The 14,343-nt window shown below is 43.1% G+C and overlaps 1 protein-coding gene across 1 annotated transcript in view; it reads right to left on the bottom strand.

Annotated features, from left to right (window-relative positions):
• The window catches only part of LOC112564049 (5-hydroxytryptamine receptor 4-like), a 55,852-nt gene extending 42,064 nt beyond the window's left edge, over nt 1-13,788 (bottom strand). Inside the window, exon 1 of the mRNA XM_025238614.1 lies at nt 12,748-13,788. The gene's annotated coding sequence lies outside the window, so the exon portion shown is untranslated. The remainder of the gene's footprint in view (nt 1-12,747) is intronic.
• Nucleotides 13,789-14,343: the final 555 nt, after the last annotated feature.

The following is a 14,343-nucleotide window of genomic DNA, read 5'->3' as shown; positions in this document are numbered from 1 at the left end:
ACTGTGCTTTCACAACACCATCTTCAACTCCAGGATGATGGTGTATGGACCATCACCAGGACCTGTCGTGCGCGGTGTTTACTTAGTGTCACAACAATAGTATTCGTCTTGAGCCGCGCTCTATCTGTGTTTTACACAAATATTGTATGTGATCCCTCTGCAATCCCACATCTTGACTGAAATTATTCAAAAAAGCCAGAATCCATCATTAACTTTTAAATCACACCAATTATTTCCCCTACTTTTCCAGCAGCCCGGTGGCGCAACTGTTAGCGCCTGTCAATGAAGGCTGGCTGTCCAGGATTCAGATCTCGCCTCGGGCACGATGTTCTTTTCTTCAATGTGGCATCTGTTTACACGGCTGGATGCTTTGCTATACTATAACCTTAGTTGCTGGCTCGGCGTAAAATATTAATGTCCCCCTTAATCGTCTCTTTACCTGAGTTGGTAGGTCGACGATCGTTGTAGCAGGTGTAACTCATCGTGACAGTCAATGAAAGACACCAGCCCTGGTTACAACCCCGAGTAGGATGAGACCCTCCCTTCCCTCATTGCCAACACCTGCTGCGCACCTCGCACGTTTGTTGACAGCATGACTGAAGTACACATTCCCTCGTGTTTGTTGTGCTCTTCTGAAACCGATACCTTTGATGTGTCGAGATCTGCCGAGGAAGTAATAATGTTACCGAGGGTCATAAAGAAAGTCATTAATTCACAGCACTTTAAACTAAGGCTTCCACATAAACACTCTCTCACTCTGTGTGTGTGTGTGTTTGTCCGCGTGCATACTCGTACTATGCCAGCATATATAATTTCCGGTGTGTGCGTAGTTTTTTGTTTGTTTGTTTGTTTGTTTGGTTGATTGCTTTTGTTTCTTGTTTTGGTTTTGGTTTTGTTTTTGTTTCCTTGGGTTTTTTATGTGTGTTTTTGTTTGTTTGTTTGTTTTCTTTGGGGGGGGGGGGGTAAAGTAAATGTTAACGCATGTGTGTGTGTACACCCCAGGATATTTCAAACCCACACACTTACATCTGCTTATCATAGCTCTCTCACATGGATGATTGCAAGACACACTCCTCCTTAATTTTTTTATACTGTATATCTACTTTCAATTTTTTTTTTCTTTTCCTTTTTTTTAAACTAACTCCACTTAACGGTAACCTTTCCTGGAAAATATCCCACAAACCTGGATTACAAATTCCGACCTTCTAGTGTTTAAAAAAAAGAAAGAGAGAGAAAACCCGTTGACTGACTTTAACACCGCCATTAAACCTGTCGCTTTACAGTGCATTCAATATCTTTTGTCATCCTATCGCCTTTAATCCTCAACGTTTTACGGCGTCGAACCCCACCAATGGCCGCCAGCAATGTAGTCGGCGTTGTGCGTCGTGGTTTGTTTACCTGGAAGCAGTTTACGGCTTTAGAGGCAGGTGACCTTTGTCCTTGTGCCGACAAAGAGACAGCAGGTGAGGGAAGCCTGTTCTTAGTGTAGGTACCTGACTGCTGCAGTCTTACAGGTAAGTCGTTCTCTGCTTTTGGTGGTTTTTAAACTTTGTGTCAGTTCTCTGAATAGGTCGTGTTTCTTAGGTTTGGTTGTTTAGTTGTTTACCTAGTTTATTGCTTAAGTTTGGTTTAGTTCGGTTGTTTGTTTGTTGTTGTTGTTGTTGTTGTTGTTGTTGTGGTTGTTTTTGTTGTTGCTTTATAGTTTCTTTTCCCATGAGTTTCGTTTTTTAACTATAACAATTGTCCAGACCCTCGATTATTTTCCTCCCCTCCCCCTTCTCGATAAACGTTAGCTTGTTTACTCTCATACACGAAAACACACACACACAAATAATTTGATGGCAATTCAAAACCATCTCTCAGAATAGTGCGTATAAATGACAAAACTGCTTTTTCTGGTGGAGAGCAAGCAAACCCTCGAGAGTCCAGATGTAACGAAGGAGCATCAGAGTATATATAGTCTAAAACAGGGGAACTTCATAATTCTTGCTGCCCGCCTTGACAAATATATTCAGATGTCAGAAGACACAGTTTCATGGAACTCAACTGTCCAGGGCAGAAGTAAACAACACCTTACAATCCGAGAAAAAGGAGGCAAAAGCAATAAACAAACAATGAAAGAGAAAATAACAATGTTAAAAAAAAAGATCAAACAGTTACCGTTGCTCCAAGTCAACAAGTAATGAAACAATTCCAGACACACAATGTCTTCAGCAGCAGCCGCTGCACAATGAGGCACAAATGAAGGAGGAGGTGGATGGCAGAGCAAACAGCGTGGGACGGAGATATAAACCTCAGTTGCTCTTCGCATTGTGTCCGCGCCATTGTTGATGGCGCCCACGCGCCTGCGTGTCTTGGTGTGAGGACCCGGATGATGGCGCTATTGTCCTTCCATTTGTTTGCCATCATCCTTTCATCTGACAGACACCAAGCAATTTCGTGTGCTCGGCCCACAGGCTAGAGCTGCACTGATGGTCTGCCAAGCAGTTGGCACTAAACATTAAGAGCAGATTGGTTTAAACGGAATATTTTCGGCTTTTGATGAAGTGGAAGTGAAATCCGATAATGTGCTTCAAATACAGATCTCATCTAGAACATAAAATATCCTTCCGCCAAAACAAACAGTTGCCAATCATGATTCTCTCCGAATAGTCAATATAATCTCATTATACTAGAATTACAATCTGGAAGTTGCCCAATATCCTGCCGCCTTCATCCTTTGAACTACCGCCATCATACTGGTAACTGGATATAATGAGGGTCTGTTGCTAAAAATAGCAAAGTAATTCTAAAATATTATTTAGAAGTTAGATATACACTATGCTTACCATATATTATCCTTATAGTAAGTACTCAAATATTTGTACTAGAAAGTAATAGAGATTCGTCCGTCCATGTCATCCAGTTGTCTGATGACACAACTTTTGAAGCTTCATTTCTGGAACCAATAAAACGACTTATAGGACTGGAGAGAAGTTAACTGGTGTGCCAGTAATTTAATAATTTGATTTAAGTGTGAAAAAAGAAGGAACAGGTGGCTGACTTTAGGTGCAAGAAAGCTGCGCTCTTTCCTTATGTCCTCAAGTATTATTCTGTCGACAGGTCACCGTCAGGGTTCGCAAACCCAGAATGACCTGAACCTGGAGGCAAACACATCATCAATCGTGAAGAAATGTCAGCAGCGACTCAATTTTATGAGACTTTTGCGGAAATTTGACATACCTAAAGAGAGTTGATGGTTCGGTTCTATCATTCTGTGATTGAAAACATCCTTTGTTTCTCCCTCATTCTTTGGTGACACAACAGTTAGTGCCTGCCATCAATACAGTGAGGATTGGCTGTTCTGGGTTCGGATCTCGTGTCGAGAAGGCTGTTTTTTAACTGTATGTGGCACCTGTTTATAGGGCTGACTGACAGTTTCTAATTTCCCTCATTGTCTGTTATAAAAGTGCAACTGCTCCGGAGACATTCAACTTCGAAAGTATTATTGTCAGCCTCCAGGGTTGAGTATAGTCTTCTGCTTCTCTGTTCTCAGAAGGCTGACGAGACCATCCAGGACCCTTGGTATCTAACCAACCAAAGCCTCGAACTCCTGCCCACAGAAAACCGTTACAGGATACGTAGGTTCCGCTCCAGTTGTGGCCATTAGGCATTGTTGGCCATCAACCGTGAACTGTACTAACATCAACTGCTCCAGTCTCTTTCTCTCTCGTGGCTGCTGTCGCTGTTGGGGGTCCTGAAGCGGATGTTTACCGTGGTCATGCCACCTGTTGAAAGGCTACCTCTCCCAGCTACTCTTAGCCACTCGAGCGACACTCTGTTGAAGTAGGTCTTTGCCGTTACCGTTAACCGTTAACCGTTAACCCCGACTTTGCTTTTGTCGGTGATGCTGCACGTGTATGTAGAAGTATGTAGAAGTCATGTCATACTATCAGTGAGATGCTTCTGCAATAAATTATTAGTTCTCTAGCCAACTCGCTCAAACATAAAATCAGCAGGAATATTTTGCTGGTTGCCTTGATCCTGGAGTAGGAAAAGAAACTAGATAGCAGCCCTCGGGGTTGTTCTCACGGACGCACGGACATAATCACAGATACACGTACTCGTACACGTAGCGAGACGTTGACCCGGCCAGTACCACCCCAACCGGAAGTGATGCTGAACATCCTGGTCATCAGAGGCTCGCAGACACTCTCAGCCACTCTCTTATCTCGCCTACGGGCACGTGATAGTGAATTCGACAGACCGCGAGAAGGCTTGGATATAAATAGACGCAGGAGAAAACGTTCAGGCATCCAGCCAGCAAACCAGCCAGCCAGCCAGCCAGCCAGACAACCAGAGAGAAAGGGACAAGGACAATGCAGGTGAACAAAATCGGTCAGCGTGTGCGTGCATGTGTCTGTGTTCTCACGCGTGACAGAGCTGTTTTTAAAATATTACTAAGGAGTAAACTTTATTTTAAAAGCGAAGAATGTTTTTAAAAAATTTTTTTAGATTTTTTTCTTTTAATGTAGAAGACTTGTCCAGCTGGTGCCAGAGCGACCGGCAAGAGATACATACCAGAGAGACAAAGATGGAAATAGAGAGAAAGAAAGAAAGGGAGAGGTAGACCATGTGTCAGTCACTAAGCTATCAGACAGACGAACTGAAGGAATAAAATGTGAGTTCGACACACATAGACAGGCTTGCCAAGATAAACACGGCCATGCCAGGTGAAAGATGAAAAGACAGAGTGAGTGGAGCGGACAGTGCACGCGCTGACCTGCGCTCGGTGATCAGACGCTCACGTGTGTCCGTGCCGCCCTCGTCTCGTGGAGCATGCACGCCGTCACGCGTGACTGACTCTCCGCCACAGCCGAGCCACGGGGAGCACGATCTTCCTTTAACCGGGTACTTAGTCACAGCACAGAGTGCACCTGCTACAGCCGCACATACCTGTACAGGTTCCACTACCTGTACTTTCTATGTCAACCACAAGTCTGTGGTTTTTCCATGAAAAACACTTATTCGTGTCCCAAATACTGGTCACGTGTGTGCGGTGGGATTTATTGTCAACTCGAGAGGCTGATCGAGGGTGGCATCAAGAGCAAAGTTACAGATTAACTCTCTGATCAAAAGCTCGTTATACTCGGCCGAGGGGAGTGTCGGGTGGGCAGGAGATACAATGAGGCAAGTCCTTGTGTCAGCTCACACTTCCAAACATGGAATGCGTTCACAGTCCCCCCTGGAATGTGTTCACAATAGAAACACTCTTCATACTTTCTAAGCTCTTTTGAAGGGATAGAGATAGCAGGAGTGTTTGTAGGAGAAAAGGAAAGCAAATGTGTTATTTAAAATGCCCTACCTTTCTGTGAAATCCCCTACACACCCACTCATGTGGGTAAAATTTGGGGTACTTAGCCTGATATAAATATTTGCTGTAGGTCTGTCAGAAAAACCAGTATTTGTTGCCGGCACCGACAGCTCGGCCTGTACTTTGGTGGAGTGGCTGCGCCTTGCCATCACCCGGGGCCATAAACAGGAATCGAGATCCGTTAGTATCAATATTTTTATGAGATTTTTCTCTCTAGTGTCGAGGCAGGTCAGCTTATATTTATTATTTGCTCAGCAAACACGCACGCTAACACACATACAGAAATAACTATATATATATACAGAGTAACACACATATATATATATATACTTATCCATGTTATAAGCACACCTGTAAGACTGCATTTGATATGGCATAACCAGAAAACTAACAGGTACTGATGTGAAAAGGATGGTTCACAACAAACAGGCGCCCAATTCACAGAGAGAAAGAGAGAAGACATAAAGCGGAGGCTGAGAGACAAAAAGTCCGTAACAATATCAGATAAAGACAGCATGTAACACAGCAACAATAATAAAGAGAAGTACAACTGTCTGTCGGTGTCAGAGCAGGTGATATTAATTACTCCATCACTTGATATTACTGTCAGTGGATCAGTTTCAGTGCGAGAATGTGTCTGAATGAATGAACGACGCACAGACGCCCTTATTCGTTTCGGGGTATGCTCGTACCCGGGGTGTGCAGCTATTGCTAGTATGAGAGTCAACTGACACACTACACCTGTGTCCCACGTGTGCTTTTCACCTGAGATTTAAAGAACAATTTTGGAACGAGCCATATGGAAGTGAACTTTCTATTTCTTGGACTGGCTGTACACACACCGAACCACACACAAAAAAATTCTTTTTTTTTCCCCTTGCCCGCCTGGGTGTAAGAGCAATGTCATTTCCATGGAAACGGGTTGGAAATGGCATGCACCGCCACACAGAATGCCTTTTCCCGGCACTAGCAAGCATCAAAAGGGCAAGAATCTGTTTCTTCTCTAGAAGAAAACTAGAAAGTGTATACAAAGCTAAAAAAAAAAAAAAAATAGGCAATAAATAATAAAGTTTATTCATTAATTTATGTTTATCATGTTTTTTTTACTTATTTGTAAAAATTGTAATTTATTTATTGGGTTAAATATGGTTTTGAACTCTGAGCTGAGTGTGTAGGTGGAGGCTAGAATTATTCGCGGATGTTTCGCATTCACAAAGGTCCTGTACTCCTGTCCCTGATACAAAGGCCGATTATGATAGACTGAAAGTGTAACAACCATACTTGTACCCGGAACTATTAAAGGAAAGCAACGGATGTAGACACTCATGCTATTTACAGAACAGGAATGTTATATTCAATACCTTTTATTTTATTACCCAATAAAGCTAACAGTTGTAATTTATTTCCTTCTTTCGGTTATTTCCTTGTTCCTTTTTTAAATTATCTGTAAATTATAGTAAATGATTTAAGAAAAAATTTCTGCGCATGTAGTTCCATATTTTATGTGAGGAGCTGAATACTGATGAGAAGCAGATGTCCTCCGGTGGCTGTACTGCTGACGATAATTCGTGCTCCTCCGAACCTTGACCTTTGCCCCGAATTATCACCTGTTTACTCCACGAACCTCAAGCGTGTCTCCCTTTACAACGAATTATCTTCACATCTCGCAGGGCTTCTTCTCCATCAGCAGACGATACAACGAGAACAACAAGATGTTCCTCGATGTGATACACCATCATGACCTTTCTAGAAAGTTCTTTCTGGTTCTTGCCTTTCTACAAAGAACACTCAGAAAGATTGTAAACAGAGGAAAGGCAAGGTAGGTCCTAATCGTCCTGTTCACACGATTCTTTCATCTCATCAGAACTATTTCTTAATGTTCACATTACTATTTCCTTCCCTTTCAGATATTCTATTTAAAGTTCTTACACCTTCTTTTTAATTTTACACTTAACAACGTGGAGGACAATTATTCCTTGGGTTGTTTGTTCTATAGCAAAAAAATATCGGCAACCTTGTTATGAATGTTTGTTTTGTTTTTTCTGCATAATGATCGGCAATTTACTCGCAGTTTCTTGTCGGTTGTGAATGCAGCCCCCCTTGGCGTGTATGGAGGAATAATGTGTTTTCGAGCTGTGCAGAGTGTTTGCAAGTGTGGAGGGCGAGGGTCGAGTTTAATTGCTATAAACCCGGACACTAAAACAAAGGCGGAGGAAGATGCTCGGTTTTGGGGAGTAGGGGAAGGGGAGAGGACAAACAAACTCCATGTTGACAGTGAACGACGCTCACATTCTTATTTCCTCGATATCTTTTTTGAAACCTGGTTTGTACACCAGTGTAAACCAAGAACCATGACTAAGAACAACTGCTGCTCTGAGAACAAAACCTCCTTGCCCGACATCATCTTGCTCCCTCTCTCTCTCTTCCCCCCTCGTGACACCCAACATCCACATTGCCATCCAGGTACTCCGGTTACTTTATTTCGGGCTGAAACGGGAAGCCGAGGTCGTTCCTTTGCCAACCTTTTCTCAGTCTCCCCCAAACTTCCCTCCCTTGCCTACACCTTTTTTTTTTTTTTTGTTTTGATTGTTTCGTCTCCTCCTCCTCTCGTTAATCTCGCTGTGACGCGAGGCCGCGTGAACGCTTCGTCGCCCGGATGTTTGTTCCAAAAGAGCGACTGATGGCTCAAGGTTCAGGTTACAGGATGTCTATACAATACGTTCCGAGTCTTCCTTTATTTCTCTTCTCGCGGGACACAAGACATCGTTCCACCCCGTTACACCTGACTGACCCCACACCTAGGGGTTTCCTTGCCCTGGGTTAAATTTCACACCCGCGACACTCTGTCTTACTTATTCCTCCTCTGTAGGCGATGGGTTACATGAAGTCTTGCCTCTACACACGGCGGTGATGTACATGAACAAAAGGGCCCTCGTGTATTCTTTGTATGTTCCTTATCCATAAATACCGAATTGATAAAAGTTTATTTCATCTTAGCATTGTGGAAAATTATATATCTCCATATAGATATAGACATATAAAGGTAGACAAAGGTACACCTCATGATGAGTTGTCAGTGCTTCCAGATTTAATAGTCGCCAGGATGAACTTAGCCATAAACACACATGGTATAAGGCTTCTTTATCAGTTTTCCAGCTTCACAGGAGGTGTAAAATCTCTCAGAGATGAGAGGTCATGTGTACTGCAGCACGTGTGGCCACGTGATCAGGACGGCAGGTAGCACTCGACACACCTTGACGGCGGTGAGATCAAATGACAGGTAAGGGCGGGCGGCGTAGTCGCTCCTTGACCTCCAAAAGATCTCGGGTCAGCTACAACAATGGAGTTGAGCGGCTCAGGCCTCTTCTTCGACAAATTGAATTCAGGTAATTAGTATTTGAAACAACAAATTGGATTACAAATGATCGACCTTCGATCTGTACTCTCCAATTACCACAACACCAAAGGTGACACTGCAGCACATCGTTATGGCTCTGTACAAACGGACAAAAAGTTGTTGAAGTGTTTTTGATTATGTAACACACGTCCTTATCATCTTCTTTTCATCTGTGTTTTTCTTTTTTTCTCTCTCTTCAGTCTTCCACACGTGTCCTATACCCGGTTAATGCACTGATTACGGCCATTACCTTGGCCGGCGCTTTCGTAGGAAAGATTCCGAATGTCTTCTGCCCTCGACTACTCTAAGGATGCAGTCAAGAAAATTTACGATGGAACGAATGCTCACAACCTACACCAGGGTCATGTGATAGTCACGTGCTGTCACGTGAGCTCGACTTGGAGCATCGGCTACGGTGACTGTCAGTTAAATCTTCCTCACACATGCGCAGTTCAGTCACAAGTGTGTCGCAGGTGACTTGACACGTGCGGGAGGGTATTATGGTCTAACCCTACTTTCTACACCTGCATTTTACATCAGGCACGTGCTTAAAAAACTAACAAACAAACGAATAAACAACCAATCAAATAAATGTAAGGACATGATGCAGGAGGGTTGCATGGATGTAGCTGACCACCCACACACACCCTTCCCCAGTGACATCTGTCTGTCTCTTCTGTTCCTTCATTCCTCTGATCTGTCACTTCATCTTATCTCCTCTTCCTCTCTATATCTCCCTTTCCTCCCTCAGTCCCGATCTCTCCGTCCATCAAATCGTCTGTCGGGTGTCTGTCGAATACATACAGTGTGTATGTGTGTGTGTCCAGCGATGCAGTTCACCGGGTACAACTGTATGTGACCAGCTTTCCTGTCCTTTTTAAGTCTCTGGCAGACGGATTTCATTATGAGTGCTAACAATGTTAATAATTCTCGCTTTCCTGATTGACGACAACACAACCACTCCGACCAGAATGCTAAACAGGTAAACGGTTTGTCTCACGCCTTTAAAAATAACTCTTGTACCTCCGGGCACCTTTCTCTCCCTCCTGTCCTCACACCCGCACAACTACAAACTTTCCGTCCTAGAGTGCAATCTGAAAAACATGCGATTTTTAGACGAGAGATTAGAAATACAGTGGAACCTCGGTTAGCGAACGCCTCGGATAGCGAATTTCGGTTAACGAACAAAATTTCTTAAAAGTTTGTCTCGGATAGCGAACAAAATTTCGGAATAACGAACAACGCACGTCAGCAGATTCACGCTCGAGACACGATCATCATCGTTCTTTCTATGCGACATAAATTCTTATTTGGTGATTTTTTGCTTTATTTTAATAAGATAATCCTCATCATGGCTCCAAGAAGATTAAGAGCAATTAATAGTAGTAAAGGTAACAGGGAGCGGCGAAAATGAATTGAAAAAGGAAAAAATGATTTCAGTATAAAGTGGCATGCGTCTGTACGTTACCGAAGGTTTTACAAAAAAGTCAGAAAGCAACAGACACAGTTTTTTCCTTTAACCTCGAAGCTCAGAAAAGGGAAGTCCCCGTTATAATTCCGTTGCTCTGGAGGGGGGAATCAAGCAGTAATTACTTCCTCCCCCATTGTTTCCACCCACGCCGTCAAACGACAAGTTTTCTGATGTTTAATGCTTTCGTTTAATGTTTTATATTTAACTCCATTATATTGCCTGAAAATCACCTATATATATAAACATACAGCTGTAATTCTATTAGCGAGTCAACAGGGGCTGGGATTAAATCATATATTTCCTTTACTTTCTTATGGAAAAAATTGTTTCGGATAACGAACTTTCGGTGAACAGTTTTCCAGAAGGATTAAGTTCGTTAACCGAGGTTCCACTGTAAACGAAATTCGTGATGTCTACGAAAAAAGGGCTTCAAGTGCAGTAGGGTGGGGTCTGACACCGGGTGCACAAAGTGCCGCCAGCCATGAGATGAATAGTTTTTGCAGTCAGCTATACTGAGAAATTTCCGGAAATATTTTAGCTGCTAAATGTTTGTTGCTATTTATTTGTCCTATGATTACGGTTACACAAGAATCCCGGCCTCAGTAACAATATGGTGTCAACTAGAACTCTTCTAAACAAACAAATAAAAAGAATCTAACTCTTCAAAGAAACAAACCCCCTTTTTAAAAAAAACCGTTGAAGCAAGGAACAGTTGAAGCGACAGGATGAGAGACATTCATCCAGACTCTTTGTATGAATGTAGTCGAAAAACTATGAAAAACTGAAGGATAAGCTGTTTGGAGGTTAAGTCGCTGTCTCCAGCTGAACCCTCACTCGGCGGGTCTCGACCTCTCGACATTCACGTCGCCCTGATTTTGAACACGTCTGCGACAGGGCCCTCAGGCGACCTTTGACCTCGGGTCTCTCATGTTCTCTGACAGAGAGTAATAGAGTACATCCCGGGCCTGGGACAGCGACTTGTGTGATACTGGGAAGGAAACCGTTGCTTGAAGAGAACAGGAAATGTTCTTCTATTTTTACATCCACAAATAACTTTTTTAATTGACATTTAATTGCAGATGCTTGTTGAGAGTTACACATTAGGTAATTTTTTTGTAAAGGGCATGAAGGCCACAGTTTCTTAGTTTTTTAATGTCAGAATGAATTTTATTAACAACTTGTAAATCTGAGTTTATAACTACGGAAGTAACACATTAAAGTTTATTGTACAAAGAAATCAGCTGTTGTAGTCGACAGCCTCTTGCCTCACAAAGACTAACCCTGAGAAATTATTCTCTTCTCCCATTCAATGTAAGAATTTCAGTGACATTTATACGGACTCTTTTCTCCTGAAACTTTTCTATGGCAGAGCGTCTGGTGCATTTTCTCTCTTTTGTGAATTCATTGTTCACTGTGCATTTTTTTTTTTTTTTTGCTATCGAAAGTTCAAGTTGTTTGTTCCTCTTGCTCTTTATCAACACACAGCCGACTGTCCCTAGCAAATACAGCTGTGAGTCAGTCCGGTGGAGTCAGGAAATCCATAGACAACAACTTCCTTGTACATAAACAAGCGGAGAACAACAACACCGAGGCTGCCGTAGCGGGACTGCGCCCCAGTAAACAAGACTTATGGACGTAGATATGGATTAGCACCTCTCATATGTACATGCTGTCCTTTGCTCGATCGTTCTGGAAACTTAGTGGGAGTGGCTCAAACATACTGCGGGAAAACATTGACATGAGGGAGGGACCGCAAGCAGTCGTGCGTGAACACGTGCGCAAACAGATTCATTGAGAAAAGGTCTGACTGGTGCTCACACACCAACCCACACACAAGTTCACTGGCTTGAGTTTGTATTCATCACCCACCCCTTTCATTCTGTCCCTTTCTTCTACCCCATCTTAAACATACACATGCAACTAAGTCTTTCTCTCTCACACACATACACACAGACAAACACACTCGCGAGCGTAGTCAATATTTCTCATTTTCTTCCCTACCCTAGACGATTACAGTCGAGAGTTCGACGAGAACAGCTGTGAACGGAAGTTGTTGGCAGCAATACTTGTTTCATCTGACATCGTTTCACTCATTTACAGCTAACGACTAACAACCAACATCATTCATCAAACCGAGTGCATATCAAGACTATCATTAGTTAAGAATGATGGCATGATATCTACATTTAACTTACCTACTCACAGTACTCCAACAATCTAATTCCAATACATTTCGCAATTGAATTCTTTTTTGATATTATTTTTTGTTATGATTAAACTAAAAATTATGAGACATGCCAGAACCAAATAGATTAACGGGATACTAGAATAGATATGATGTAGCAAAAACAACAGACAAACAAAGATTTATGCCGTCGGCTCAAACCAAAAAAATATTTATTTATATTAAATTGCAATCTGCACGAGCTAGTTACACTCAGTAAGTAAATAAGAGAAGGAAGCAGGCAGTGGCAATAATAAATCGATGTCCACCTCTCGGGATAAATAAAGATCAATATAACTCACCTTCAAACGAGACAGCGTTCGCTCTCTGCTCTCGTCTCGCAGGCTAACGTTCGCTCCTGCCTTCAGGTGGCCGGCAGTCAGTTCACTGGAGTCCAGTCCATTCAGCAAGAAACATGTTTATTCCATTTTTCTTTCAATCTTCAAAGGTCAAGTGACGTAACGAAGAGTTGTCCCCCTTTATCCTTCGATTTCCTCCCCGGCGGGTAATCACCCTGACTTAAATCTCATCAGAAGCGGCTTGCTCGAGGTCCTTTTAGTAACAGCGGACACCTCAGACTGTTTACTTGCCGGGAGGACACTTGTGACGTAGATCGTTGATGGGATTGGCTATCCCTGATGTCATCAAAGAAAAGTATCCGCCCAGCTCGTGCTCAGTCATGTGCGAATCAATTTTTTTTAGGGGATTGAGGGGTGGGATTGTTTTCCTTCTCCCCTCCCCCTCTTAGGCTTGGTCGTCGTTTATTTTCCTAGTGAAGAACAGGGACTGTCCGACGACAGCTTGGTTGGTCCTTGAGTGTCGTCTGCCAACACTCATTTGTCTCATGTCCTCCGACTTGGCAGCATCACTAACAAGCCAAGTCCAGAAGATCCATAGAAAAGGATCCTAAAAAAAGGATCGTAAGTCAGCAGCCACTAAATTGATGTCCTCTGGTTGTCGTCTTGGAAAAAGAGAGAAAGTTGCCAATTGTCTCTCACTCTCGTTGCAAGGAACTGACAAGAAGGTGAGTCTCTCGCCGAGTACCCGGGACGGCCACCCTACACTTGGCCACAATTACGGCTGACTAGTAACCGCCGTGTGCGAGCTGTGTGCAGCTGTTCGCCAACTTTTCTTTGCCTACTGTTCGCGCCATCGCGTCGTATGGTCTCGCGCCCTCGCTCGCGCGCCGTTGGCGCACCGACTGGCGGCTGAACGCTTGTGCAGCTCCACCACCGACGGGACCGCCCGCCGATCTCTTCAGTGTCGCATGGCTGACAACGGTGTGAAGGAATTCCTTTCCTCCCTTCCTCCTTCCTCCCTCCTACCCTCCAGCCCTCACCTAACCTCCCGCCGACTCCCACCCACCCAGCCCTCTACCCAAACACCGGGGTATTATTGTTAGCATACACATACCCAACCTTCCTGCAACTGTAGAACTGCAATAACATTCTTATTCTTAACATGTGTCGGCGCGACAACAATCACACTTATCATAAAAAAAAAAGAGGAAGACTGCAATTTTGCGGGTATTTTTCTTGCACCCGATTTAGGAACAGTACGTTTGGCAAGTCGATCAAACTTTACACCATTAACCGCCAATGATTCGCGAAAATATCCCTCGAGTGTTTGCCTGCTGAGTAAAAAAATAATAAATAAGTAAAAAAAGATAGGGTATTGAAGAGTAAAAACCTCGGTTTTATTACCCGGACTTGCAAATTTACAGTGTGGCCGACATTGTGTGCTTTGATGATTTAAAAAAAATGGAGGTCAGAGGTTATTTCCTTCTCCGTTTTTCAGTAGTTTACATTAGTCAGAGCATTTTTTAAATTTTATTTTTGGTCTGTAATGGAGAGTTGAGAACAGTTTTGATTCTGTTATCGAATAAAGGTGTTTCTCGG

Source organism: Pomacea canaliculata, linkage group LG5, assembly GCF_003073045.1.
Source record: "Pomacea canaliculata isolate SZHN2017 linkage group LG5, ASM307304v1, whole genome shotgun sequence".
NCBI classification, from domain to species: domain Eukaryota; kingdom Metazoa; phylum Mollusca; class Gastropoda; order Architaenioglossa; family Ampullariidae; genus Pomacea; species Pomacea canaliculata.
The sequence above is the reverse complement of the archived record's forward strand: the minus strand, read 5'-3'. Positions and strand labels throughout refer to the sequence as shown.